Consider the following 25,731-nt stretch of genomic DNA (forward strand, 5'->3'; position numbering starts at 1 on the left):
AAAAAATTCCCGCCAATTTTTTTGAAAATTTACACCTTATAAAAATCTTTTAAACGCTTTTAAAAACTTTTTAAAAATATTGTAAACGCTTTTAAAAACCTTGTAAACGCTGTTATAAGGTTTTTAAATTGTTTGTTTATAAAGTTTTTATAAGGCATTTACATAGTCTTAAAAAGGTTTTATAAGGCTTTTATATCGTTTAAAATCTTTTAAAAACCTTATAAAAGCCTTGTAAATTTTTTGGCAGGGAAAATTATTGGCGGGAAATTTTGTTGTCAAATTTTTTTTGACAAAAAATTGTGGGGGGATTTTTTTTCAAAAAATTTTGGCGGGAAAATATGTCGGAAATGTTTTTGGCAGAAAAATTTTGTTTTTCATTTTATTGATTAAAATATATTTTATGTAAGGGTAAAATGGTTATTAAAAATTAAAGGAGGGCATAAATGAAAATGGCCAAAAAATAGGGTATTTTTTTAGAGGGGTATATCAAAAAGAGTATTTCTAACAAATCTCCAAGAAATATAGAACATCTCATCTGAAAATATAATTCGATGTGTGATATTAACCGGAAAATATGCAATGTGATATATCTAATTCTTACAAAGTCACTAAAAAAAAGAGAAATGTTCACAATGTTCACACTCTCAGAATGCTCAAATTATCTTTTAGTATATGTACTATAAATAAATAAATATAATGATATCATAACATAATTGCCTTATTAATTAATGAAATAACATAAAATAGAGATAATTAATTAATTTTGCTTTATCAACTAGTTTCAAAAATTAATTTATTGTTAACTATACTATTTATTTAAAATGATTAGAAATAGAGATAAAATTTTTTTGACACCCTTTTTTTCATGAGTTTTTATAAATAGTTAGTTAAATTTACAGTATAAGATATTTGTTATATGATATCGTTTTAATAAAATATTTTAAAATCTGACTTATCATATATATAATTATTTTATGTTAACTATTTTTTTAGATGATGAAAGTAAAATTAATATATAGGTAAACATAACACTATCTATCACTTATAAGTTATAAGTAATTAAATAAAATCTTACACTTTTCTTTCTAGACTACTTATCAGTCTCTTATTTTCCAAAAAAGCAAAAATATAAATAAATATAATTTATTTTAACTATTTAATGAAAAAACCAAATTTAATTGACTTTGATGTAACTAATTGTCCTATTACTATAGTTACATATTGTTTAAACAATTTCAACATTAAATTTTAATCACAAATATTTAGAAACATGTACTTTAATTTTTGTCTCAATCTCCTCATGACCTTTCTACAAAGTACTAGTGTTTTATCAGTTTTGGGTCTTTGTTTTCTCTCTTATTTTATATATTTTATTGAGTCAAAGTGTGTTTTTAGTGTTTTTTATTCTTTATCAAGTCTTTATATGTTTTAGTACACTTTGGAGGATTTTGGTGGTCCACTAACAGCGGTCTACCTCCTCCGTGTTTCTTGACCGCTGGCTTTATCGAGGATTCTGGTGGTCTAATACCAGCGGTCTACCTCTCCAAATTGCTTGACCACTGGCTATACAGAGGATTATGGTGGTCTACAACCAGCAGTCTACCTCCCCAAGTGGCTTGACCGCCGGTTTTCCGAGGATTTTAGTGGTCTATTACCATTTGTCTACCTTTCCATGTTGCTGGACCTCCGATTTTTGGCTACTTAATCCGGTTTGATCTGGTTTTTCCTAGGTTGATCTAGTTTATTTTTTGTAACGCCCCAGCAACCACTTTTTAACGGGTCTCATGTCCACTCTCAGTCCATGGGTCCACCTTTCTTAATGGGTCTTACGTCCTTTGACTAGGCATGTGAGCCCATCCATATCCGACGGTCGGTTTGCTGCGTGGAGAGGTTTTAAAGACTTCTTTATCGTCCCTACGAATCACCACATGATCTTTCCCAGTGTTTTGTCCTCATTTGCACAGTTCCAACAATCACTTTCCAGAAGTTCACCCATCCTAAGACTACTCCAGCTCAAGCACACTTAACTCTGGAGTTCTATCAGGACCCTTGACCGAAAAGATAAGTGCACTTTGTGACATAGGTAGCCAAATCAATTCTTTTAAACCTCTCCGCAAGCCGGTGTGTCACATTTTATATCCTTCTAAATACTCTAAACCTGATTAGAAAAGACGTCATTTTTGAGTTTTTCTAAAAAACTTACTTTGTAAGCTTTGGAGATTAGAGATTCATTCATCCTCTTTGACAATTTGGAAAAGAATTTCAAACTCTTTGCTTTTTATTTCATCAATCTAATTATGTTCTCTTTATTTCTTTGTGTTGCTAATTTCAATATGTGTGAGTATGATGTTCATATATTTTGCCCTGTTTTCCCTTAGTATATTCACATCTTTTGCATGATTTTCTATCTCATTTGTCCATTATTGCATAGTTTTAGAACTGTTTATGCATTAGAGTAGATTTGCATTGCACTTGTATAGTTTCTTGCATAAACAGGTGATTTTGGATCCTAAGGAGCATGGAAGTGATGCTGAAGCAGATTGGAGCTGTCAAGAGAAGGAAACAAGGGATTTAAAGCTGAAGAATCAAAGTCCGGAAGTCCACTCGACCACCCACTCGACCAAGTACCCGGACGTGTGCGGAGAAGGACTCGACCGGATGGGAGAAGCAAAAGAAGAAGCCACTCGACCTGGTCGAGTTGACCGAGCCGCCCACTTATTTTGTCTTTTAGCATTTTTAGGGCTTCCCTTCCTTTTCCTATAAAAAGCCTTGTACTCTGCAATCACAAAAGGGGAGACTTTTTAGAGTACAATTCTAGACCTAGTATTTACCCTTTTGGGGAATTATTCTTTTTTGCTTTTTATTGCTTAGATCTTTAGCCACTTTTGTTTAATTTCTAAGAAATCTTTGATACTTGTTGGTTTCATAAGTTTCAAAGTATTAAAAATTTGAGTTTGATTTCTTCTTCAATATTGTAGATCTTCATCTCATCTTTCTAAATATGAAAGTTTCATTGATTTCTGGATTTATGACTTTGTTCATCATGTTTTGTGATTGTGAGTAGTGGTTTAGGATCTTAAGGATGGGTTAGGCTGGATGATGGTAGTGGTTGTTTAGATTGGTCAAGCTTGTTTGTTATAGATCTCTTCTAGGCTAGATATGCTCTATGCTAATCTTATATCTGAGAGGGTAAGGTTAGATTTTAAGCTTCTTAGCATCACACCAATGTCTAAGATGTTAGATAAGGCTAGATATAGAGATTATCACGAAGCATGCTAAGAGATTAGTTGTTTTGTTGATTTTTGACTTTAATGATCTGTTGTTTAATGCCTGCTTTTATATGATCTTTGCTAGTGAGAGCTAGACTGGGAATATCTTAGCTTGATTGTTATTGTCATGAGAATGGATTAACATGTATTAGAAGATCATTCTCTAGAGATAGCTCATTGTTGATTGAGGTTTGTTGACCAATTTAGATAGCCATAGCTTTAGTCCATCCCATGAATCCATCTTTAAGACATTTCTTTGTTTATTGATTTCCTTTTTAAGTATTGTTAATTGATTGCTGCTTGCTCTGTTTCAATATTTGCTCTGTTTCTGGCATTCACTCATCAACTCGACCATCCACTCGATCGAGCATCCGATCGAGTGCTTGCTCGAGCTCATTCCGGAGTTCCTGTTTTATGTTCTACATCTTTCTGTTTCATTTCCTGTCTCATTCTAGTTGCATTTCCTGTTGCATTCATTTAGTTTTTGTTTAATCCTGTGGCATTACTTAGTTTGTTTACTATAACTCTTGTTCCTGTTTCATTTCATTATTGCTTTAATCATTCTGTTTACTTTGCATTTAGTATTCTGTTTTAGTAGGTTTACATTTTGCATTTCATAATCATCATTAGGTTGTTAGTGACAAACATCCTTCATATTTGGCTTAACTTAGATGAGTATTCATATCCTGATTGCTTGCATCACACTCATTATGGTTTGACATCCTTTATGCTACAACTACATAAGGGTAATTGAAACACCTTGCATCCATCTCTATATTCATCATCATATCATATCATCCATCATCATCACCCATAGAAACCGAGTTTCAATTTGGCGCTGTTGCCGGTTTGAGTGTTTGTTTGTGACATTTAGGATTTATACAAGTCTAAGATTAAGTTCTATTGCTCCTTTAACCATTACTGATTCGAATTCTTCATCTGCTCGGTTGTTTTGAGTCTCAGGTACCAACGCGACATACAACTCGAGCTACCACTCGACCGTCTGCTGTTCGAGTACTTGATAGAGCCACAACCCGGATTCAAATAGACTTCTCATCTTAGACGACTCGACCTTCAACTCGAGCTTATGCTCGACCGAGTGTCTGTCCGAGTTAGTAATCATGTTTAAAAGCAGTATGTTCCATTATGTACCCATGCACCAGCAACCAGGATTCCAGGCTCAATTGTGTCCCTCTCTAGGGTTTCAGACCTACCAAGGCCAAAAACCTGCCTTAAGAGCTATGATGCAACAAATGTTGCTTGGGCAAGCCAATAAGCAGATTGAGGAAGCAAGGCCGTTTGCTGAGCTGACCCAAAAGTTGAATTCTTATTCTAATGACCTAAGTATCAAGCTTGAGAGTCTGACCTCTAAGGTCAAGAACATGGAGAGAAACATTGATTCCACTTCAGCTCCTAAGCCAAACCATCTTCCTGGACCAGCTATTCAAAACCAAAGAGAGTTTACAGCTAAAGCGATTCACTTCTATGAAGAAGTTGTCACTGAGAACAGTGAGGTTCAAGGTGGGGAAGATTCGTCACTAATTGAAGCCCAAAGTGAAGGTTTTACTCAGCAGACTGAAGCAGAGAACCCACTCGATCAGGTGCTCGACCACACACACGATCGAGTATATGACCGAGTGACCGATCGAGTTGAAGACACAGAAGCTGTTAAGCCTGCTCGATACATTCCTCCTGCTTACAAACCACCTCTACCATTCCCAGGACGTTTCAAGGCACAAAAGCTGAAGGAACTAAGAGAAATTATTGATAAAAGAGAAATGATGGCTTTGCAACAAGAGGAAGTGATTGAAAAGAAGGAAGTGATGGCCATACAACAAGAGGTTGTCATTGAGAAGAAAGAGGAAGAGAGAGGACCTCTCTTGGAAAAATATGCATAACATCCTGTCCTCAAAGACATGCTTCTTGAATTATCCAAGCAGAAGGCTCAAGATCAAGACATGAAGGATTTGAAAGAGATTGGGAAAGCTATTATCCCAACAAAACTTGAAGATCCAGGTTCATTTAACCTACCTTGCTCCATCAGCTATATGCACTTCAACAAGTGTCTATGTGACCTAGGAGCTTCAATGAGCTTAATGCCATACTCAGTGGCTGAGAAGTTGGGATATGAACATTTTAAACCCTGCAATCTCTATATTGGCCTAGCAGATGGATCCAAGAGGGATGTGGTTGGAGTAATTGAAAATTTTCCAGTCAAGATAGGGGAGGCTAGGTCATGACAAAAAAAAAAGATAGGGGAGGCTAGGATTCCAACTGATTTTGTAATCATGAATATGGATCAAGAGCCAGAAGATCCTCTCATCTTGGGGAGACCATTCTTAGCCACACCTGGGGCTATAATTGATGTTAAGATGGGAATCATCAAGCTCCACTTTGCTAAAGACTTCACTATGAAGTTTGACATCAATAATTCAACACATCACCCTACTATTGAAGGTCAGCACTTTGTGGTAAAGAAAAAAGCTAGTTGTGAAGTTTTTGAGGATGGAGAGGACCCTATGATTAAAGGTTCAGCCCAAGCCAAGACTGTCCAAGAACTAAAGGGTTCAGTTCAAGTGTTAGCTGGTTTAGTGAAGGATCTTCAAGTTCATCTCAACAAAAGGTCTTTGAAGAAGGCAAGACCAAGACTCAAGTTTAAGAAGAAACAAAGTTCAAATGTTAATGAGGTAGTGATCAAGAAACAACACCAAGTTTATCAAGTAGAACCAGGGGGGATTTCATCACCTCCTTGGTCTCTAAACCAAGCCTGAAAAGGCATTAAAAGTCAAGCTTAGTGACTTTAAACAAGCTCACTTGGGAGGAAATCTCTAAGGTATCTCTGTACATATTGTTTAGGGTTTTGGTATTTTGATCTTTGTTTTGGTGTTTTCATGATCAGGGAAGCAAGGGAGTCTAAACAGAAGAAGAAAAGAAGACTCGAAAACCAACTCGACCACCCCATTCGACCGAGTACCAATCGATGGCCATAGTCGAGTTGCCTCCTTCCCCACCTCCAAGTCCACCACAAGACCCCCACTACACATATGAAAGCATGAATGAGGATGTGGACAGCTTCTACCACAATCCATGAGGTAACATCATCACCTAACCTTTGTAAATACCATTGAATCTCTACTTTTGTTTTGTTTTAAGTCTTGAATCTTCTCTCAAATTTCTCTTACACAAGGGACTGTGTAATTTAAGTTTGGGGGAGAGTTTGAGATAGTATTTGATGCTGTGTTTTGTTTTCTTATTTCAATTTTTTAGCATAATCATGTTAGTACTTGCATTTCATCTATGGCATAGAAAAAACCTAAAAATTTGAATTTTTTTGCAAAAATCTTTACAAAAACAGAGTGTTCATGTAGTTTGCATTGCATATTAGCATCTTGTTTAGCTTGTTTCATATAGGACTGTTTCATAACTGCATTAGGGATCTATGATGAGTTTGCCTTGTTAGCTTGCTTAAATTTACTAAACTAGGATCAATGCCCAAGTTAATAGTACTTTGATGCTAGTTGAGTGGTTAGAAGCATAAGGTTGAACCAACTCTTGAATTCCTGCATTGCATTTGGTCTAAATTGAAGCATGTTGTGATTTGATACAATTTCCTATTTATAAGAACCTAATATTGACTTTTAATTATCAATTTGTGCATTGCTTTAAACTCATGGATACCATATACATATTTGGATCATCTTTTTCTTTTCTACCACTCTTGTTGATCCAAGTAGCTGATTGCACCATTAAAATCAGTTTCCCCTACCCTTAACCTACCCTTCTTTCAAGCCATGTTTATTCTTGTGTGTGTGAGGCCTTTTTTGGGATTGAGTTTGGTAGAAAGTGTTAGGTTTGAGCTGACAAGAATATTGCCTTGTGTAGTTCTAGTTTGCAATTTTCAAACTAGATAGGACTAGGTGGTTTAATTGTTGGGTTTGGGACTTGGTTGTTTTGAAAAAGAAAAAGAAAAGAGAAAGAAAGAAATAAAATGTTATAGTCTTTAGGAGGGGAATGTGTTTAAGAAAATGTAAACTCTAGTGAAAGAATGGGAAGTATGAGATTGTTATAGATAGTTCTAATCAAAGAGAAGAAAGAAAGAAAGGAAGAGTCTAGCAAAAAGCTTTTATGTCTTAAGAAATGAAAAGAAAAAGGGAACCATAGCAATAAGAAAGAAATCCTCATTCCAATAGTTGATTCAAATAAGAAACCTCTCGTAAGGCTTAAAAACAAAAAAGAAAAGGGTATTTGAGAAGAAAAGAAGACAAAGGGTAGAACTAGGATCATTTGGGTTTAGAATGATAGGATCAAACACTTTGGTTACTTTTGGGTAGACAAGGTTTTGTTCTTGTATGTGTTTAAGTGTTCTTACCTTTAGCATTCTTCTAAAGCTCAATCCATTTTTTATTATGAGAGAACCACTATATTGATAAGCCCCACTCTAAAGAGAGATCATCATTGTCTCTAAACCTTTATTACCAAGCCAAATGAGTTTAAGCATTGCATAAGTTGATTCATGTTCTTGCTTAATAAATGTTAAAGGAAATGGTTGATTTGAATGCATGTGGATATCTAAGGCTCAAATCGGTAAAGGTTGTGATATGCTTGTCTAAAATCTTTAAGTACAGCTCATTCAACTTGCATCATAGTACTAGTAACTTGGACATTGATTCTAGCTAGTTTGTTAGCAAGCTTTAGGAGCTGAGATCCCACTTTCAACCCTCACCTACCTTCTTGTGTCTTTCATTTGCTTGAGGGCAAGCAAAGACTAAGTTTGGGGGTGTTGATATTCATATATTTTGCCCTGTTTTCCCTTAGTATATTCACATCTTTTGCATGAATTTCTATCTCATTTGTCCATTATTGAATAGTTTTAGAACTGTTTATGCATTAGAGTAGATTTGCATTGCATTTGCATAGTTTCTTGCATAAACAGGTGATTTTGGATCCTAAGGAGCATGGAAGTGATGCTGAAGCAGATTGGAGCTGTCAAGAGAAGGAAACAAGGGATTTAGAGCTGAAGAATCAAAGTCCGGAAGTCCACTCGACCACCCACTCGACCAAGTACCCGGCCGTGTGCGGAGAAGGACTCGACCGGATGGGAGAAGCAAAAGAAAAAGCCACTCGACCAGCACTCGACCGAGCACCTGGTCGAGTTGACCGAGCCGCCCACTTATTTTGTCTTTTAGCATTTTTAGGGCTTCCCTTCCTTTTCCTATAAAAGGCCTTGTACTCTGCAGCCACAAAGGGGGGAGACTTTTTAGAGTACAATTCTAGACCTAGTATTTACCCTTTTGGGGAACTATTCCTTTTTGCTTTTTATTGCTTAGATCTTTAGCCACTTTTGTTTATTTTATAAGAAATCTTTGATACTTGTTGGTTTCATAACTATCAAAGTATTAAAAATTTGAGTTTGATTTCTTCTTCAATATTGTAGATCTTCATCTCATCTTTCTAAATATGAAAGTTTCATTGATTTCTGGATTTATGACTTTGTTCATCATGTTTTGTGATTGTGAGTAGTGGTTTAGGATCTTAAGGATGGGTTAGGCTGGATGATGGTTGTGGTTGTTTAGATTGGTCAAACTTGTTTGTTATAGATCTCTTCTAGGCTAGATATGCTCTATGCTAATCTTATATCTGAGAGGGTAAGGTTAGATCTTAAGCTTCTTAGCATCACACCAATGTCTAAGTTGTTAGATAAGGCTAGATCTAGAGATTATCATGAAGCATGCTAAGAGATTAGATGTTTTGTTGATTTTTGATTTTAATGATTTGTTGTTTAATGCCTGCTTTTATATGATCTTTGCTAGTGAGAGCTAGACTGGGAATATCTTAGCTTGATTATTATTGTCATGAGAATGGATTAACATGTATTAGAAGATCATTGTCTAGAGATATCTCATTGTTGATTGAGGTTTGTTGACCAATTTAGATAACCATAGCTTGAGTCCATCCCATGAATCCATCCTTAAGACCTTTCTTTGTTTATTGATTTCCTTTTTAAGTATTGTTAATTGATTGCTGCTTGCTCTGTTTCAATATGTGCTCTGTTTCTGGCATTCGCTCATCAACTTGACCATCCACTCGATCGAGCATCCGATCGAGTGCTTGCTCGAGCTCATTCCGGAGTTCCTGTTTTATGTTCTACATCTTTCTGTTTCATTTCCTGTCTCATTCTAGTTGCATTTCCTGTTGCATTCATTTAGTTTTTGTTTAATCCTATGGCATTACTTAGTTTGTTTACTATAATTCCTGTTCATGTTTCATTTCATTATTGTTTTAATCATTTTGTTTACTTTGCATTTAGTATCCTGTTTTAGTAGGTTTACATTCTGCATTTCATATTCATCATTAGGTTGTTAGTGACAAACATCCTTCATTTTTGGCTTAACTTAGATGAGTATTCATATCCTGATTGCTTGCATCACACTCATTATGGTTTGACATCCTTTATGCTACAACTACATAAGGGTAATTGAAACACCTTGCATCCATCTCTATATTCATCATCATATCATATCATCCATCATCATCACCCATAGAAACCGAGTTTCAGAGTAGTTCTTCTAATTGGGTTTTAGGGTTCTAGATTCCTCCTCGAATCTAGCACCAAGACCAACAGTCAAAGATCTCCCGTGCAACCAACACCATGGCCCACACTCCTCCGACTAAACATGATGACTCAGTTTGGCCAATAACCCGCGTCTCTGATATTATTCGCTCTCAACTCAAGCATCTCCCCCGCTCTCAGGTCTCAACATTCGAATCTTACCGGCTCGCTATCGGCCCTCAGCCCTCAAGCTACGGTATGCAGGAAGTCTAATTTTCTCTCGGGCTATCACCCTACAACGCTCCTTCAGATCATCACACGAAGTCGATATACCAATTATACCCTTAGGACACAAAGTCCTTCGAGATAATGGTACACATGAACCTAACCGTCCCCTCATGAGTTGTTTGAGATCTCATATCTCTAGAGCAATAATTCTATGCTCGACCGAGTACCACGCTGACCAGAACTACCTTTATGGCTCTCGTAGAAACATCACAATGTCCTACGGCCAACACTCACCACTAAGGCTACCAAGACGTCACAGAGACCCTAAACACGTCACAAAGACCAAACAAACGTCCCGCAGTACCGCCACCAAGGCCACAAAAATGTCCAAAAACGACCACCACAAAGGCCACAAACGTCACCGGATCCGCCACCATGGTATCATGCATCACTAAGACCACCACCAAGGTATCTAGCGTCGCCAAAATCACTACCACTAACCAGCGTCACCAAGAACTCTGTCACAAAGACCACCGTCAGGGCACAAACATCATAAAGAAACACTACCCCTGACAAGTGTCACCAAGACCACTGTCAGGGTACAACAACATCACTAAGAATGCTACCGCTAACAAGCGTCACCCAGAAATTTGTCACCAGGACTACTATCAGGTTACAAAACGCCACAAAGACCCCTATCAGGGCAAAAACGTCATTAAAACCACTCAATGCCATAATACTAAACTTCACAAAGACCGCCACCCATGCACGCATCCCACAGGAAAATCACAAAGATCACCACATTTTCCACAAAACTTTCAATTTTTAGAATCTTTCTAATTATGGAAACCTCCTTTTTATGGAAAATTTCTATTTATTGAAACTTTGTAATTATAGAAACCCCGAGCTATTTCTTTTTCCCATGACAACACCAGTAAAATAAAAAAATACTCATCTTTTTAATCATATAAGATCATAATTGTTACAACCTCAACAAAAATACATAATGAAAAATAAGATACAACGGCACTAAGCCAACATCTTGCATCCCGAGCACCACCTTATCTTGGTACTTAGTAGCACAACCAACCACCCCTAAACGACCAAGTATCAAGAGAGATGGGCTAGAATACTCAATCCGTTCCAGCCATGGTCTTCTAACCATCACGACACTCGGACCGAGGTTAGGCAAGCTCAAGCGTCGACCTGCTTCTCGAACCACTTCTTGAACCTTGCCTTCATCCTCGCCTCTAGCTCCCAAGTATTCTCTAACACTCCATCACAGCCCCACTAGACTTTCATCAAAGGAATCTTCTTCCGCCGAAGTTCCTTGTTCCACCTCTCGACAAACCTCACTAGTCTCACCTCAAGAGTCATGTTGGACTGAAGATCTGCAAGAATCTTAGCCAACACCTCGTCATCTTTATGAAGACACTTCCTCAGCATCGAAACATGGAAGACCTTGTGGGAACCCGCAACATGGCCATCTTGAGATACACCCTATCATCCACCTGGAACTCAATGTCCTTCCTTCTATGATCAGAATAACTCCTCTGCCGATCCTGAGCCTCTCTTATGTTCAGCTTGAGCATATGGATCTTCTCTATGGTCTCATGAACAAAACTCGCATCCAATATGCTCCTCTTCCCCACCTGAGTCCAGCATAAAGGTGTGCGACATGGCCTCGCATACAACGCCTCATAAGGGGTCATACCAATACTCGCCTAATAGCTGTTGTTGTAAGCAAACTATACCAGGTTCAGGTGATCGGCCCAGTGACCACCCCATTCTAGCATACATATCCTCAACAAGTCCTCCAGAGTCTGAATCGTCCTCTCCGACTGACCATCTGTCTGAGGATGGTAAGTTGTACTCATGTGCACCTTAGTGCCCAACTCTTCCTGAAACGCCCTCCAGAACGCTTAAGTGAACTTGAAATCCATTTCTGACACTATGCTCACAGGCACACCATGCAACCTCACAATCTCCCTGACATATGTCTTAGCCAAAACTGCTATTCCATCAGTCTTCTTAATGGCCAGAAAATATGCAGACTTGGTCAGACGATCCACAATCACCCATATAGCATCCATAGTTCGCGACACAGGCAATCCAACCACGAAGTCCATCGTGATCATATCCTACTTCCACTCTGGAATGGGTAAATTCTGCAATAGACCACCCGACACCTGATGATCATCCTTCGATAGCTGGCACGTGTCACACCTCGAGACCCAGCTAGCGTCATCTCTCTTCATCCCAATCTAGTGATAATACCATTTGAGGTAACGGTACATCTTGGTCGCTCTAGGAAGAACATAGAATTTGCTCGAATGAGCCTCTCTAAGAATATCCTGCTTCCGGCCCTCATCCTAAAAAAGCAAAGTCTAATAAGATTTGGAGGCTAGAATATAATGAATAAAAAGAGCTAATGGTTATAGTAAAGAGTAACCTTAGAGATTTATAAAAAAAAAAAAAAAAAAAAGAGAAGTGAATAAGGCTATAAGTAAAGAACATAAGGGGTTTAAGTTGAATCAAGTTGAGTTTTTGGGTTAGAATTAAAGAAAAAAAGGATGAGAAAAAGGTAGATATGCTTCTAGGTGAGTAGAACATCAAGAGCTAAGTTTTGTATGCCCAAATTGTTCTCAATCTTAGATTTGTTTCAAAACTGTCTAGTATTCCTTTTGTTTGAGAGTAAACCACCCAAAAACACCTTTGCCAACCACCTTAAATCAATTGAGCTTGATCCATTTTCCATTTGCAAGATTACACCAAACACTTTAATGAATGTGAAAGAGATGTTCAATAGTATTGCAAGTCTTTACCAATTGATAGAAGGTGAACTAGAGTGGTACATTTTGATAAGCATAGAAAAATATTTGTAAGCACTTTGATTAATCTTAGCACCATTGCATTACATTTAAGGACTGTGGTTTGAATCCTTTGCTGATACTTTTTGGTTCTGAATTCTTTTTTTCCAAACCTTTCTCTCTCACTTTTTGTTTAGTTCTTGCTTGAGGACTAGCAAAAGATAAGTTTGGGGGAGTTGATATTTTGTGTTTTTGTTGGGTTTTAAGCGTTGTTTTTGCATAGTTATGTTGCATAATCTTGTCATTCTAGGTTGTTTTAGGTGCATATGCATCTAGTGTGTTATCTTTCAGGTTCTTGGAGTAATCCCATCACATGTGGAGCATTTGGACTTGTTTTGGTGTAAAGAAGCAAAGAAGAGTGAAGTGGAGAAATGTCACAAGATAAGGGAGCATCACCGGCCTAGACCATCGGTCAAAGCCTCCCTGGTTAACCTCATCGGCCACCTCCAATCGGCCAAACCCTGCCCGATGCCACTCCTCGACGTCAAGATAAGAAGCCACATGCGGTCAATCCAATCGGCAAAACCTTGTCCGCGTGAAGCCATCGGCCACCCTCAATTGGTCCAAGTCTGGCGATTGAACCAACTTAGACGACGGATAGGAGCCACACGCGACCTCACCAATCAGCCAAGACCACCCCGTAGCCGCCTAAGTCAACACTTGTTTTAGATTTGACCCGGGTTTGACCCGACCTGTTTTGGATTGACCCGGATTCCTTTTTATTTTCCTATAAATACATTAACGCTATTAAGGGGAGAATTATCTTTTGTTTTATCTTTTGTTTAGCAGCTTTTTTGGGTTCTTAATCTTTCTTACTCTTGGTTTGTTGAAGGATTGAGTTCTTCTATGTTTTTAATAGCAATTTCTTCTGTATTTCTCCTAATCTATAATCTCTTATTATGATTTCACAAAGATCAAACCCTTTCTTTTGTGTGATCATGATGATGAGTGAGTAGATCTATAGAACTTTGGGCTAGGTAGATTAGGGAGATAGATGGTTGATCTATGATGTCTAGGGCTTTATTTATGTGTTTCCTATCTTGTTTAGGATTAATATTGCTAGATAGCCTTGATCAAGCTTAAATCTAGACATTAGGATTTCCATGCCCATAAGGTGTTTGATGAAATTCCTGAACCAAACTATTCAAGAGTTTTGCATTCATAGCCAATAGAAATCGATGATTAGGGTGCTTAGTGGTATTTAAACTTGTTTATAATGCATGCTTACCTTGTGATTGCCTTTGGAAATTGTTGAGTATCACTTGATTAGCATAAGATCTCTATCATGGAAATGGATTGATTTGAATAAGTGTTCTTAGCCATAGGATTGTTCTTGATTGTTGCTTAGACATCTATGATTGATTAGCTATCTCCCAAGTCACTTACCTTGTCCAAGGTTCATTTTTTTAATCTTGATTTAAAGTCTGTTGTAGTTGTGTCATTGTTACTTTGAGTTTGCATTGCTTTGAGTTGTTAGTTTTCTTTCTTTGAATCAGTTTGTTATTTAAGATTATTACAAAAGAACCTATTCCTGCTTAAGTTTAGATTGAGTATCTTTGTGCATTCTTAGTGAGCTGATTAATGCAGATTGTAAATTGATAATTTAATTGAAGTAAAAGTATTACATCAATTTGGCGTCATTGCCCGTTTGTATTACATTTGACCATTAGGATTTCAACTTTGCTTGAGTATTTACTTTACATTGTTACTTTCTTGGTTTGCTTTGAATTCTCTCTTTTGCAGGGTGTATGAACTTGAGAACTCAAGGCCAAGCAGACTTGATAGACCGTGTTGACGACATCTACCGTTTTGAGCGAGAGAATCTCCGGTTAGCACGACAAGCTATAGACAACAACCATCCTCCTGCTGCTGGTCATAATGGAAATGACCAGCCCAATGTTGAACAAGCTCCTATCCACCCTCCAAGACAGAAAAGAGTCATTGGAACTTTTGGTCAACCAAACATTCATGGGAACAACATGGGGATTAGAGCACCTCCTGTTAAGTACAATAACTATGAGATCAAGTCAAGTCTTATCAACATGGTGCAAAGCTCAAAGTTTCATGGTTTGCCTATGGAAGACCCTCTTGACCACTTGGATCAGTTTGATATGATATGTGGGACAGTGAAAATCAATTGTTTCTCTGAAGATGCATTCAAGCTCCGCCTCTTTCCGTTTTCTCTTAGAGATAGAGCTAGGATTTTGGAGAAGAATCTACCAGTGGGATCAGTTACCTCTTGGGATCAATGTAAGAGAGCTTTCCTATCCAAGTTTTTCTCTACTACAAGAACAGCAAAGCTAAAGAATGAAATATCAAGCTTTGCTTAAAAAGGAAATGAGAGTTTTTGTGAAGCATGGGAAAGATTCAAGGGCTATACTATGCAATGTCCTCATCATGGTTTCTCTAAGGAGTCTCTTCTCAGCACATTATACAGAGGGGTACTACCAAAGATAAGAATGTTGCTTGACACAGCAAGTATTGGTAATTTTCTTGGCAAAGATGTTGATGCTGGTATGACTTTGGTGGAGAATCTTGTTCAAAGTGATGGAAGCTATGGAGAGGATTATGATAGAACTCCAAGGGATCAATCTGATATGAATGAGCAGCACGACAAGGAGATCAAAGCATTGAATGATAAGATGGATAAGATGATTCTTGCAAATCAAAAGCCAATTCACTTTGTCAATGAGTGTGAACTTTATCAAGGTTATCAAGAAGGTATGGAAGCTTGTGTTGAGAGACAAGAAGAGGTCAATTATGTTGGTGGCCAGGGGTATAACAAGTTTAATCCCAATTACCGCAACCATCCAAATCTCTCTTACCGCAGTACTAATGTAGAGAACCCGCAAGATCAGACTTATCCGCCATAAAGGCATCCCGGTTTTCCTTCCTAACCCAATTATCAGCCTCAACCTCAAGGGAACTAGAAAGCCAAGCCTCAAGCCTATCCTCAACCTCAGCCCCAACTGAATTTACCACACCCTCAAGGCCAAGAAGATGATATTAATGCTCTACTTCGCCAACTACTAGAAGGACAGGGAGAGGTGCTATTGAGCTTGCCACTTAAATGAAAGCTATGCAAACCAAGGTTGATAATGTATATGGTGAGTTAAATGCTAAGATTGAGAGGTTGCAAACATAAGTCCATGGAAAAGCTGCCTCTTCTACAACGAGACAAATGGGTACTCTTCCGGGTAAACCAGAGACCAATCCCAAGGAGTTTTGCAATGCTATCTTCAAGAAAGAAGTGAACACGGTTTAGGGTATGCATTTTGAAAAATCAAAAGTTGATCACACTACGGATGAGAATGAACGATCAATTGAAGAGATCTCTACTCTTCTATATTGTTCTAGTGTTGAGAGCTTAGTGGTTGATAAAGTGGAGAAGACTGAGAAATGCTCTAAAGGAGATGATATAGTTGCCAAGGATGTTGAAAACAAAGATGTGTCAAGTGTTGCTCTTCCTCTTTATAATCCATTTCCCCAAAGAGTTCTTATAAAAGCTAAAAAGAAAGTGCTCTCAAGTTTCAAAGCGAATATGAATAGAGTTGGAGCACCTTTTCCTTATGTGGATACATTGTCTCAAGTTTCTCTCCATATAGAGTTCATCAAAAATATTATAGCAAACAAAGAGAAGGTGGAAGAAATCATGGGAATCTTTGATTAACCAAGTGAACAACAGCCTGGACCAAAATCACTTTCCAAGCTTGAAGATCTTGGCAGATTCACTATACCTTGCTAACTTGGTGCCTTACAACTTGATGATGCATTATGTGATTTAGGAGCAAGTGTTAATGTGATGTCACTTGATATAGTAAAGAGTCTTGGGATCAAAGACATGAAGCAACCCTCTTCTTCCATCATGTTTGGAGATGCTTCCTCAAAATCTCCACTTGCTTTGATTGAGAACTATCCACTCAAGGTTGGTGATTGCACAGTTCCAACAGACTTCATGTTAGTTGAGATGAAAGAAACCAACAAGTTCTCTCTCATACTAGGAACTCCCTTTCTCAACACTGTGGGGGCAAGCATTGATTTCCAAAACAAGGGAGTAACTCTTCTTCAAGTATATCCCAACACATCCTATCCTATCAAACCTTCCTCTACAATATTTTGTGGAACAATCACTAGTGAAGAAGATGAAAAGCTTGAATGATAGATCAACATGTTGATCATTCAAGTCTTTGTCCTCTTCCTTAGTTGCCATTGTAGAGGATTGAACCCACAACCCTCATTCATAGTTCATTGGTGCTTGTTTAGTCTTTGGAAAAAATGAAGAGTCTAAGCTTAAAGCATTGTGGCACTTGAAAGCACTTTCTTTTAGTGTAAAGCTTGCATGAACATTGCTGCATCTCTATATTATTTGGACTTTAATTTGATCTTTAAATTATCTTGCACATGGATTATGAATGCTAGCTCATAGAACTTTCATTTGGGTTAACAATCTCTATTTGCCACTCTGTTTTGATTAACCCAATCTCTTGCCATATTCTTGAACGCCAACCTTTTCTTTCAAGCCTTGTGTTGATTTGTTCAGTGAAGCCTCTTTTTTGATAATGCTATAGGGTGTGAAACCTTGAGAGTATTGAGAACGACAAAGAACTGCCTCTTGTTTTAGCTAGGTTTGGAATCATTAGAACTAGCTAATAGGACTTTTTTGGAAAGGAATAGGTGGTTATAATGTTGATTTGGGTTCAGGTTTGGGAAAAAGAAAAAAAAGAAAAGAAAAGGAAGGTTTACATGGTCATAAAAAAAAAAGAGTCTATAAGGTTAAGAATGATTAAAAGCTCTAAGTCTCTAAGTAAAAAGAAAGAGAAAAGTTTTGTTATTGTCTCCAAGAAAAGCTTCAAAGAAAGAAAAGGAAGAGTTAAAGCAAAGTCTAATAAGATTTGGAGGCTAGACTAGAATGAATAAAAAGAGCTAGTGTTTATAGTAAAGAGTAACCTTAGAGATTTATATAAAAAAAAAGAGAAGTGAATAAGGCCATAAGTAAAGAAGATAAGGGATTTAAGTTGAAACAAGTTGAGTTTTTGGGTTAGAATTAAAGAAACGAAGGATGAGAAAAAGGGTAGATATGCTTCTAGGTGAGTAGAACATCAAGAGCTAAGCTTTGTATGCCCACATTGTTTTCAATCTAAGATTGGTTTCACAACTATCTAGTATTCCTTTTGTTTGAAAGTAAACCACCCAAAAATACTTGTGCCAACCACCTTTGAAAGATCTTGTCCTTAAACCAGTTGAGCTTGATCCATTTTCCATTTGCAAGATTACACCAAACACTTTAATGAATGTGAAAGAGATGTTCAATAGTATTGCAAGTCTTTACCAATAGATAGAAGGTGAACTAGAGTGGTACATTATGATAAGCATAGAAAAATATTTGTAAGCACTTTGATTGATCTTAGCACCATTGCATTACATTTAAGGACTGTGGTTTGAATCCTTTGACGATACTTTTTGGTTCTGAGTTCTTTTTTCCAGACCTTTCTCTCTCACTTTTTGTTTAGTTCTTGCTTGAGGACTAGCAAAAGATAAGTTTGGGGAAGTTGATATCTTGTGTTTTTGTTGGGTTTTAAGCCTTGTTGTTGCATAATCTTGTCATTCTAGGTTGTTTTAGGAGCATATGCATCTAGTGTGTTATCTTTCAGGTTCTTGGACTTGTTTTGGTGCAAAGAAGCAAAAAAGAGTGAAGTGGAGAAATGACACAAGATCAGGGAGCATCACCGGCCTAGCCCATCGGTCAAAGCCTCCCCGGTTGACCCCATCGGCCACCTCCAATTGGCCAAACCCTGCCCGATGCCACTCGTCGATGTCAAGATCAGGAGCCACACGCGGCCAATCCAATAGGCAAAACCTTGCCCACGTGAAGCCATTGGCCACACTCAATCAGTCCAAGTCTGGCAGATTGAACCCACTTAGACGACGGACAGGAGCCACACGCGGCCAATTCAATCGGCAAAGTGATGGCCGATGGAGCCACACGACCTCACCAATCGGCCAAGACCACCCCGTAGCCGCCTAAGTCCACACTTGTTTTAGTTTTGACCTGGGTTTGACCCGGTCTGTTTTGGGTTGACCTGGGTTCCCTTATATTTTCCTATAAATACATTAACCCTATTAAGGGGAGACTTTTATTTTGTTTTATCTTTTGTTTAGCAGTTTTTTTATGGTTCTTAAGCTTTCTTACTCTTGGTTTGTTGAAAGATTGAGTTCTTCTACATTTTTAATAGCAATTTTTTCTTTTTTCTCCTAATCTATATTCTCTTATTATGATTTCACAAAGATCAAACCCTTTCCTTTATGTGATTATGATGATGAGTGAGTAGATCTATAGAACTTTGGGGTAGATAGATTAGGGAGATAGATGGTTGACCTATGATGTCTAGGGCTTTATTTATGTCTTTCATATCTTCTTTAGGGTTAATATTGCTAGATAGCTGATAACAGGATTTTCATCCAAGGTATCAATTCCCTATGCAGTTGTAGTACAAAGGGTTATCAATCCAAATGGTTGTGGTGCTAGCAAATAAGATGTGATCAGAACAATGCAAGTCAAGCCAAGCAATAATATGGGTTTTATCTAACAACCTAGAGTAAGCAAAAGTAATTAAAAACAAGAACCACACGACCTAAGCACTTGATGCAAGTATTTGGGTACTGGATCGAGTGGGCAATCGAATGACAAAAGAAATCAAGAACACAAATATGAACAACTTGAAGGGATACATGAGGCTGGTGATCGAGTACCAGTTTGGGTAATGGGTCGAGTTATAGGTAAAAAGGCTAAACAATCAAGTACGAAAGCTCCTAAGGATGGGGTAATCGACTCATAAGTGCTCCTGATCAATTTGGGTTATCTCACATGCCTCAAGCAAATATTTCCTAGACAATGAATCTCTAAACCTTGCAAAAATACTCTCGTGATAGAAACAATCAACCTTAATCACTCCCCTACCCAACTCTCATTGGAGAAACATAACTAAGCAGGCATTAAGTTCCGATTCATTATTGTCAATAAACTTCTTACACATCTAATCTCTTAGGCTAAGTGAGTAAATCTCTAGCATTGGTTGTTTCAAGCATTTTAACAACATCTCTCGATGGAAAAACACCCAAGATCTAATCTCAACCTCTCGGTCTGAAATTAGCATTAAGTATACCAAGCTAAGACATAAATAGATGCTTATAGACGTTAGAACTTGTTCGCTCATGAGGAGATGATTAGTTCTCCTGGGGAGATAATTAGTTCTCCTGAGGGGATGATTAGTTCCCCCAGTGCACCACAGGCTTGACGGGTTGCGACCCTGAGAGCGGCAGCGGAGATGATTAGTTCTCCTAGGGGATGATTAGTTCTCCTAGGGGATGATTAGTTCCCCGGAGGGGATGAGTAGTTCCCCTGGTACCAAGATCTCGAGGGTGACGATCCGAGAGTGAGACTGTATGGCTTAAGGACGACGGTCTGAGAGTGCAGGCGGTGTAGTTCGAAGGTTGCAACCTGAGAATGTATGAGTGAGAGAGCAAACAATGTCTAGGACGTGGATATGAGCATAGTGACTGGATGGAGACCTCGGGGGTCAGGATCGATCTCATATTTTGGGTTATGCTGACTAGTTGGGTCAGGGTTATGTGGACCTTTGGGCCACGTAGATGTGCGGGCTATTGTGAAAGTTGCACGGAAATTCTTGGCTGACGGTGTTCAGTCTAGTCGGAGGATGTGCGGACCGTGGGGACGGTTCCACGTAGGTCCTTGGCGGATGGACAATGTTGCGGGATTCGAGGACGAATCCTTGTTGGTGGGGGAGAATTGTAACTCCCGTGAACCGATTTCGGTTTTTGGAGGTAGGTGTCAACCGACATCAAGGGGGTGTCGATCGACACCGTATTGTTTAAAGGTTGTCCGTTTGGTTTGTTCTCCGATTTTGTGCGGTTTAGTGGTTTTGGAGAAACCCTAAAGTTTCCAATAAAAGGAAGAATGCCCACTTCGTGTTGGGGGTTCCTTTCCCAAGTCGTTTTCCTGCCCTAAAGAAGATAAGAGAGATTTGGGTATCTCTTGATATTAGAAAGGTGAGGAGATGGTTTTGGGAATGAGAATGAAGTGGAGTGGTGATGTTGTGGCGTGGATGAGGAGGGTGAAGCACTGCTGGTGATGAGGTGTTGCTCCTTCATTAGATTTCGTCCCTAATCCAAGGTAAGTGATTGATGTGAAGCTTATCTAGGGTTTTGGGACGATTGTGGTAGATTCGTGATGGGGAAGATGGATTAAGAAGAATCCATGGTTTTTTTTTATGGTTGTTATCTTTGTGAATATGTTGGGTATGTGTTTAATTGTGGGGAAAAGAGCATTGGTCATCGAGTTAGGATTTGGTGGCTGAGAGGCGCTTGAAATCGACTTCGGGTCGTGTTCCAGGCTTGGTGTCGTTCGACACCTTGGTGGTGTCGGCCGACACCAACACTTGCGGATGAACATCACAAACTGGTCCGAGATGCCTACTTTGGGGCAACGTTGGGAGGGTCAAATTAACGGTTGGTTTGTGATTTAATCAAGTGTTGGTATTGTGGTCTGGGATAGAAGGTTTTGTGGTAAGGTTGGGGTATCGAGCGTCACTAAGGTGGTGTCGGTCGACACCAGCATGTTGTTGTGTGTTTGGGTCATAGGAAGGCAGTTGGAGTTAAGATTGGATAAGGAGAGCTCGACGGAAGTGATGTCGTGGGCCTCTGGGTCACTAATGGAGTTGATAGTGAATTGGATTATTTGTAAGGAAGTGTTGTCCGTGGCTGGACGAAATCAAATATTCCAGCTCACCTCTCTTGTTACTCGGTCGCTAGGGATGGTTGGTTGTGCGACTCAGTAACTAGATGAGGTGGGGTTTGGTGTGTTTGTGGGAGTTTTTGTAAGGAGCGATTTCTACGCCGGTTGTCTCGTCAGAATTATGGGGATCCAGTGAGATCGTTTCCCGTAGATCCTGTGTGAGGAATAGGAATCCGGGTGCGGTCATTTCAAGAACAGACATGCAATAAGAGGAGATTCTCGACACCCAACACAGACGCATCTGGCAAACCAAATCTGATTTTCAGAACAGATCCAACACATACGCAAAAAAATCAAAGTTCAGACAAATCCGATTTTCAGAAAAATACACAAAGAACATACATGCAACAAGAAGAGATTCTCGACACCCAAGATATTAAATCAGATTAACGAAAAAAATTAACAGAGTAGATAGAGATTTGCCTTCGATTTGAGCTCAACGATAACAGATATTGGTGGAATTTGGGCCGCCCATAGTTCTGGTGATGTCGCGGCTACTTACCTTCTACGATGGAGGCGACAGAGGTGACAGAGAACCAATTTTAGAGTTTGAAAGAATTATGCTGAGATATCGTTTTTTATCTCATATAGGGTATATCGAGAAATAAGGAGAAGAAATGAAGGCAAAAACTCTAACTTTTGGCTAAGTGTTTGGCAGAATTAGAGATTTTAATTTCCTGCTTATTGAAATCCGATTATAATATTACTAAAAAGCTATTATATAATAACCAAAATTGTAACTTACCTTCAATAACAGTTGAGCAAACCGTGCTATAACAATATGCTATTAATACAAAGTTTTTTTTGTAGTGCGTTTAGTACGAGAATTAACCTTACGAAACCAATTTTATGGTTTAAAGCAATAGAATTTGAAGCAAATAAAATAATGTGTATGAATTATATAACGAACACGTATTTCTCTACTATACATATCGATATATAATTACTACGGAGGTATGGTGATGGTATTACAGAGCAATAAAATTATGATAGATAAATTCAAAGCAATACAATCACATAAACAAATCAATAATTGTATAAATCTAGATTGAATCATGACAAAATAATTAACTTTATAGAAGACAAAGGCATAATTAACATCTTAAATATTTAAGCATAACTAGATTGAATCATGACAAAATAATTAACTTTATAGCATGATCCTCGTGCTGATTTCCTTACTAGAAAGCTGAAAGATGGTCACATTTTTAAGAAAGAAGACTGGCATGTCGGACGTCGTCAGTTCCTCCTGATTGCAACTGCTTTGTCAAAGGACAAATAAAAAAAAAGCAGTTCTGAAACCAACTAAAACCAGAGCTCCAACTGTGAAGGAACCTACCAGGACGAACTGCAAGGGGACCACAACAGCTGAAGCTCAGTCGTCTCGCCACATATATTTCGTTATAGCTGAGGAGTTACTTCTACAGGTGGATAGGAGAAACAAAGAGCAAACTTCTAAGATGAAGGAGATATTGTCCACTAAAAAAGCGTAATGGAAATTTGAAATATTTGATGAAGTTATTCGGTTTTTGACCGAGAAAGGTGTTCCCCTCACAAATTCTCGTTCTAGGAATCACTCAGAACTTTTTGGCACAGATGCATAACAATGCTTACTGGCATCAGGACTCGACTGCTAAAACTCATATGAACTCAACTGTCCGAGGAGTGGTATTATATTTAGTAGTGGACAATCATTCGTTGTTTGTCAATTACATTGTTGTTGTCCACTACATTATTGTTGTCCACTACTTATTCTTTGGTCTATAAAATTATTCTATTTTTAGGCTAATGTAGAACATCCCAACGATTATCCGTTTGAGAATGAGGGTAACAAACTCCACAAAATATGAACTCCACTGTCCTAGACCAGGTATCATTGCTAGAAGGACAAATTTGAAATTCGCTTTTATTCCCTCTCTTGTCAATTCTTTTTGCAAATATACTCATGCATATTTAGGCTATTGCGGACCAGTTTAACAGCTCTCTGTGGACCATTACTATTCAAATATGCCAAAAATTCTTAAAAACATTGGCGACCTCTCTTCTGAAGACACTATGCTCGATAAGGTTTGTATTGTACTTTTCCCTTTCGTTTTCTAATTCACACTTTAATACTATAATCTGAACATTATTTCCTAAAAATTCGTTATAAGAATAACTCTGGTTTGACGGCGGAGTCAGGGGAGGAAGCGTCTGATAACAAATGTCAAGACGATTGTGATACCAACAACATTGGCGACCTTTTTTCTGAAGACCCTGTTCTCGAGAAGGTTTGTATTGTACTTTTCCCTTTCGTTTTCTAATTCGTACTTAAAGTACCATCATCTTAACATTACTTCTAATTAATTTCTTATTAGAATATCTCTGGTGCGACGTCTGAGTCAGGGCATGAAGCGTCTGATAACAATTCTCAAGATGATGGTGATACCAACCACATTAGCGCTAACGATGATGATGTCAACGACAACGCAGATGGGAATGTTGAAACGGAAAGCTGCAATAATTTTTTTTTAAAATGTAACAATTCTGATAGAGGTTATACCACTTTTGCTCAGCCACACGTTCAAAGCCCTCCCAAAAAAAGGGCTTGCAAATATTTGGACCAACAAATTGTTGCCCTCCCTTCGAAAAACCAAGGACAATGCCTAGAAGATTCGGCCAGTGTTCTTCATCTAAGAAGAAGCCTCCGCAACCAGTTGAGGATCCAATTTATGTCTACTCCCCTTTCCAATTTGTTAACCTGCACTTCGAAAGAAATTCCTGTCCACCCTAGATGCATATCCGCATAAGTAAGTCGGTGGACTAAATTTTAAATTTTAGTCCACTTACAACTTTCTTGTTGTCCATCCAAATCCCTAACTATAGTTCAATTTGCAGAGAGTATATACTTGAAGGTCATAGCGTCAAGCATACATTCTTTGAAGAATTCTACACACCTACCTTCTCTGTCGACTCTCCTGTATTAATTGTCCAATATTTATCCCTTTTGCCTATCGTACTATCTTTAGTTCTAGTCTTATATCTTTCTCTTCTGTTTTAATATAGCATATGGAAGCAATGCTCAGTTGGTTGTGGAAAACAATGGAGCCGTTCCTTAAAGAATCAAGGATTGCTGTGTTGGATACTTGGTTTACTCACATTCTCACCACTGACTACGCACGGTATGTAAAGTATCATATGAGTAAGAAGAAGTCAACATTTCAATGGAACAACCTCATCAAAAAATTACGTCCATTGGTCGGTTCCCAACTGCCAGTCAAACATTGCTTGGTTCATCGATGTAGATACCGTTTACATCCCAATGAAATGGGGTAAGTGTCATTGGGTCGCACTAGCAATCAAGCTAAAGGAGACCTAATCCATATTTTAGATCCTCTCATTTCAAGCCACGAAGAAAAAAAACTGCCCCGGCTCATGAAACCGCTTGTTGTCATGTTACCTATTATCATCAAGGACTTAGTAAACCCTGACCTCACTGATTGCCCTCTTCCAAAATCATTCAACTATGACAGGTTTGTGGACGTCTACCAGAATGATCGGAGTGGAGATTGTGGTCCACTTAATGCTAAGTTCATCAATCTCCTCGCACAAGTCTTGGGTTTGAATTCACTCTCTGAGAAGATAGTGGACGACATACAGATATCCTATGCAGTTGATGTCTACCAAGAGTTTTTTGTTTGTGTAACATCCGCGAACCAATTATTGGTTTCTGGGATGGGTGTCGGTCCACACCAATGTTTTCTGGTTCGACCAGTTCGATTTAATTATCGATTTTTGGTCGGTTTGGTTTGGGAGAACCATTAAACCGTGATGTTTACGTGGGAAACGACCTAGGTCGTGTTTTGTTGTTGTCTAGCCGCTGAAAACAAAGAGAAAGAGGAGAAAATATTGTTCTTGAATTTTTGGGAGTTTTTGTGAGATTTCAAGGCTTTGTGGGTGAGATCTTACTGTGGGAGTGAGGATTCAAGGCTAGGAACGTGTGGGAAGCTTGCTGGGAGTATG

The 25,731-nt window shown here is 38.4% G+C and overlaps 1 non-coding gene across 1 annotated transcript; it reads right to left on the reverse strand.

Moving 5' to 3' along the window:
- Positions 1 to 15,214: 15,214 nt before the first annotated feature.
- On the reverse strand, positions 15,215 to 15,321 carry LOC147928406 (small nucleolar RNA R71). The gene has a single exon (XR_015581021.1). It is a non-coding gene; the product is annotated as a small nucleolar RNA R71 (small nucleolar RNA).
- Positions 15,322 to 25,731: the final 10,410 nt, after the last annotated feature.

This window comes from Camelina sativa, chromosome 14, assembly GCF_030686135.1.
Source record: "Camelina sativa cultivar CO46 ecotype springtype chromosome 14, ASM3068613v1".
NCBI classification, from domain to species: domain Eukaryota; kingdom Viridiplantae; phylum Streptophyta; class Magnoliopsida; order Brassicales; family Brassicaceae; genus Camelina; species Camelina sativa.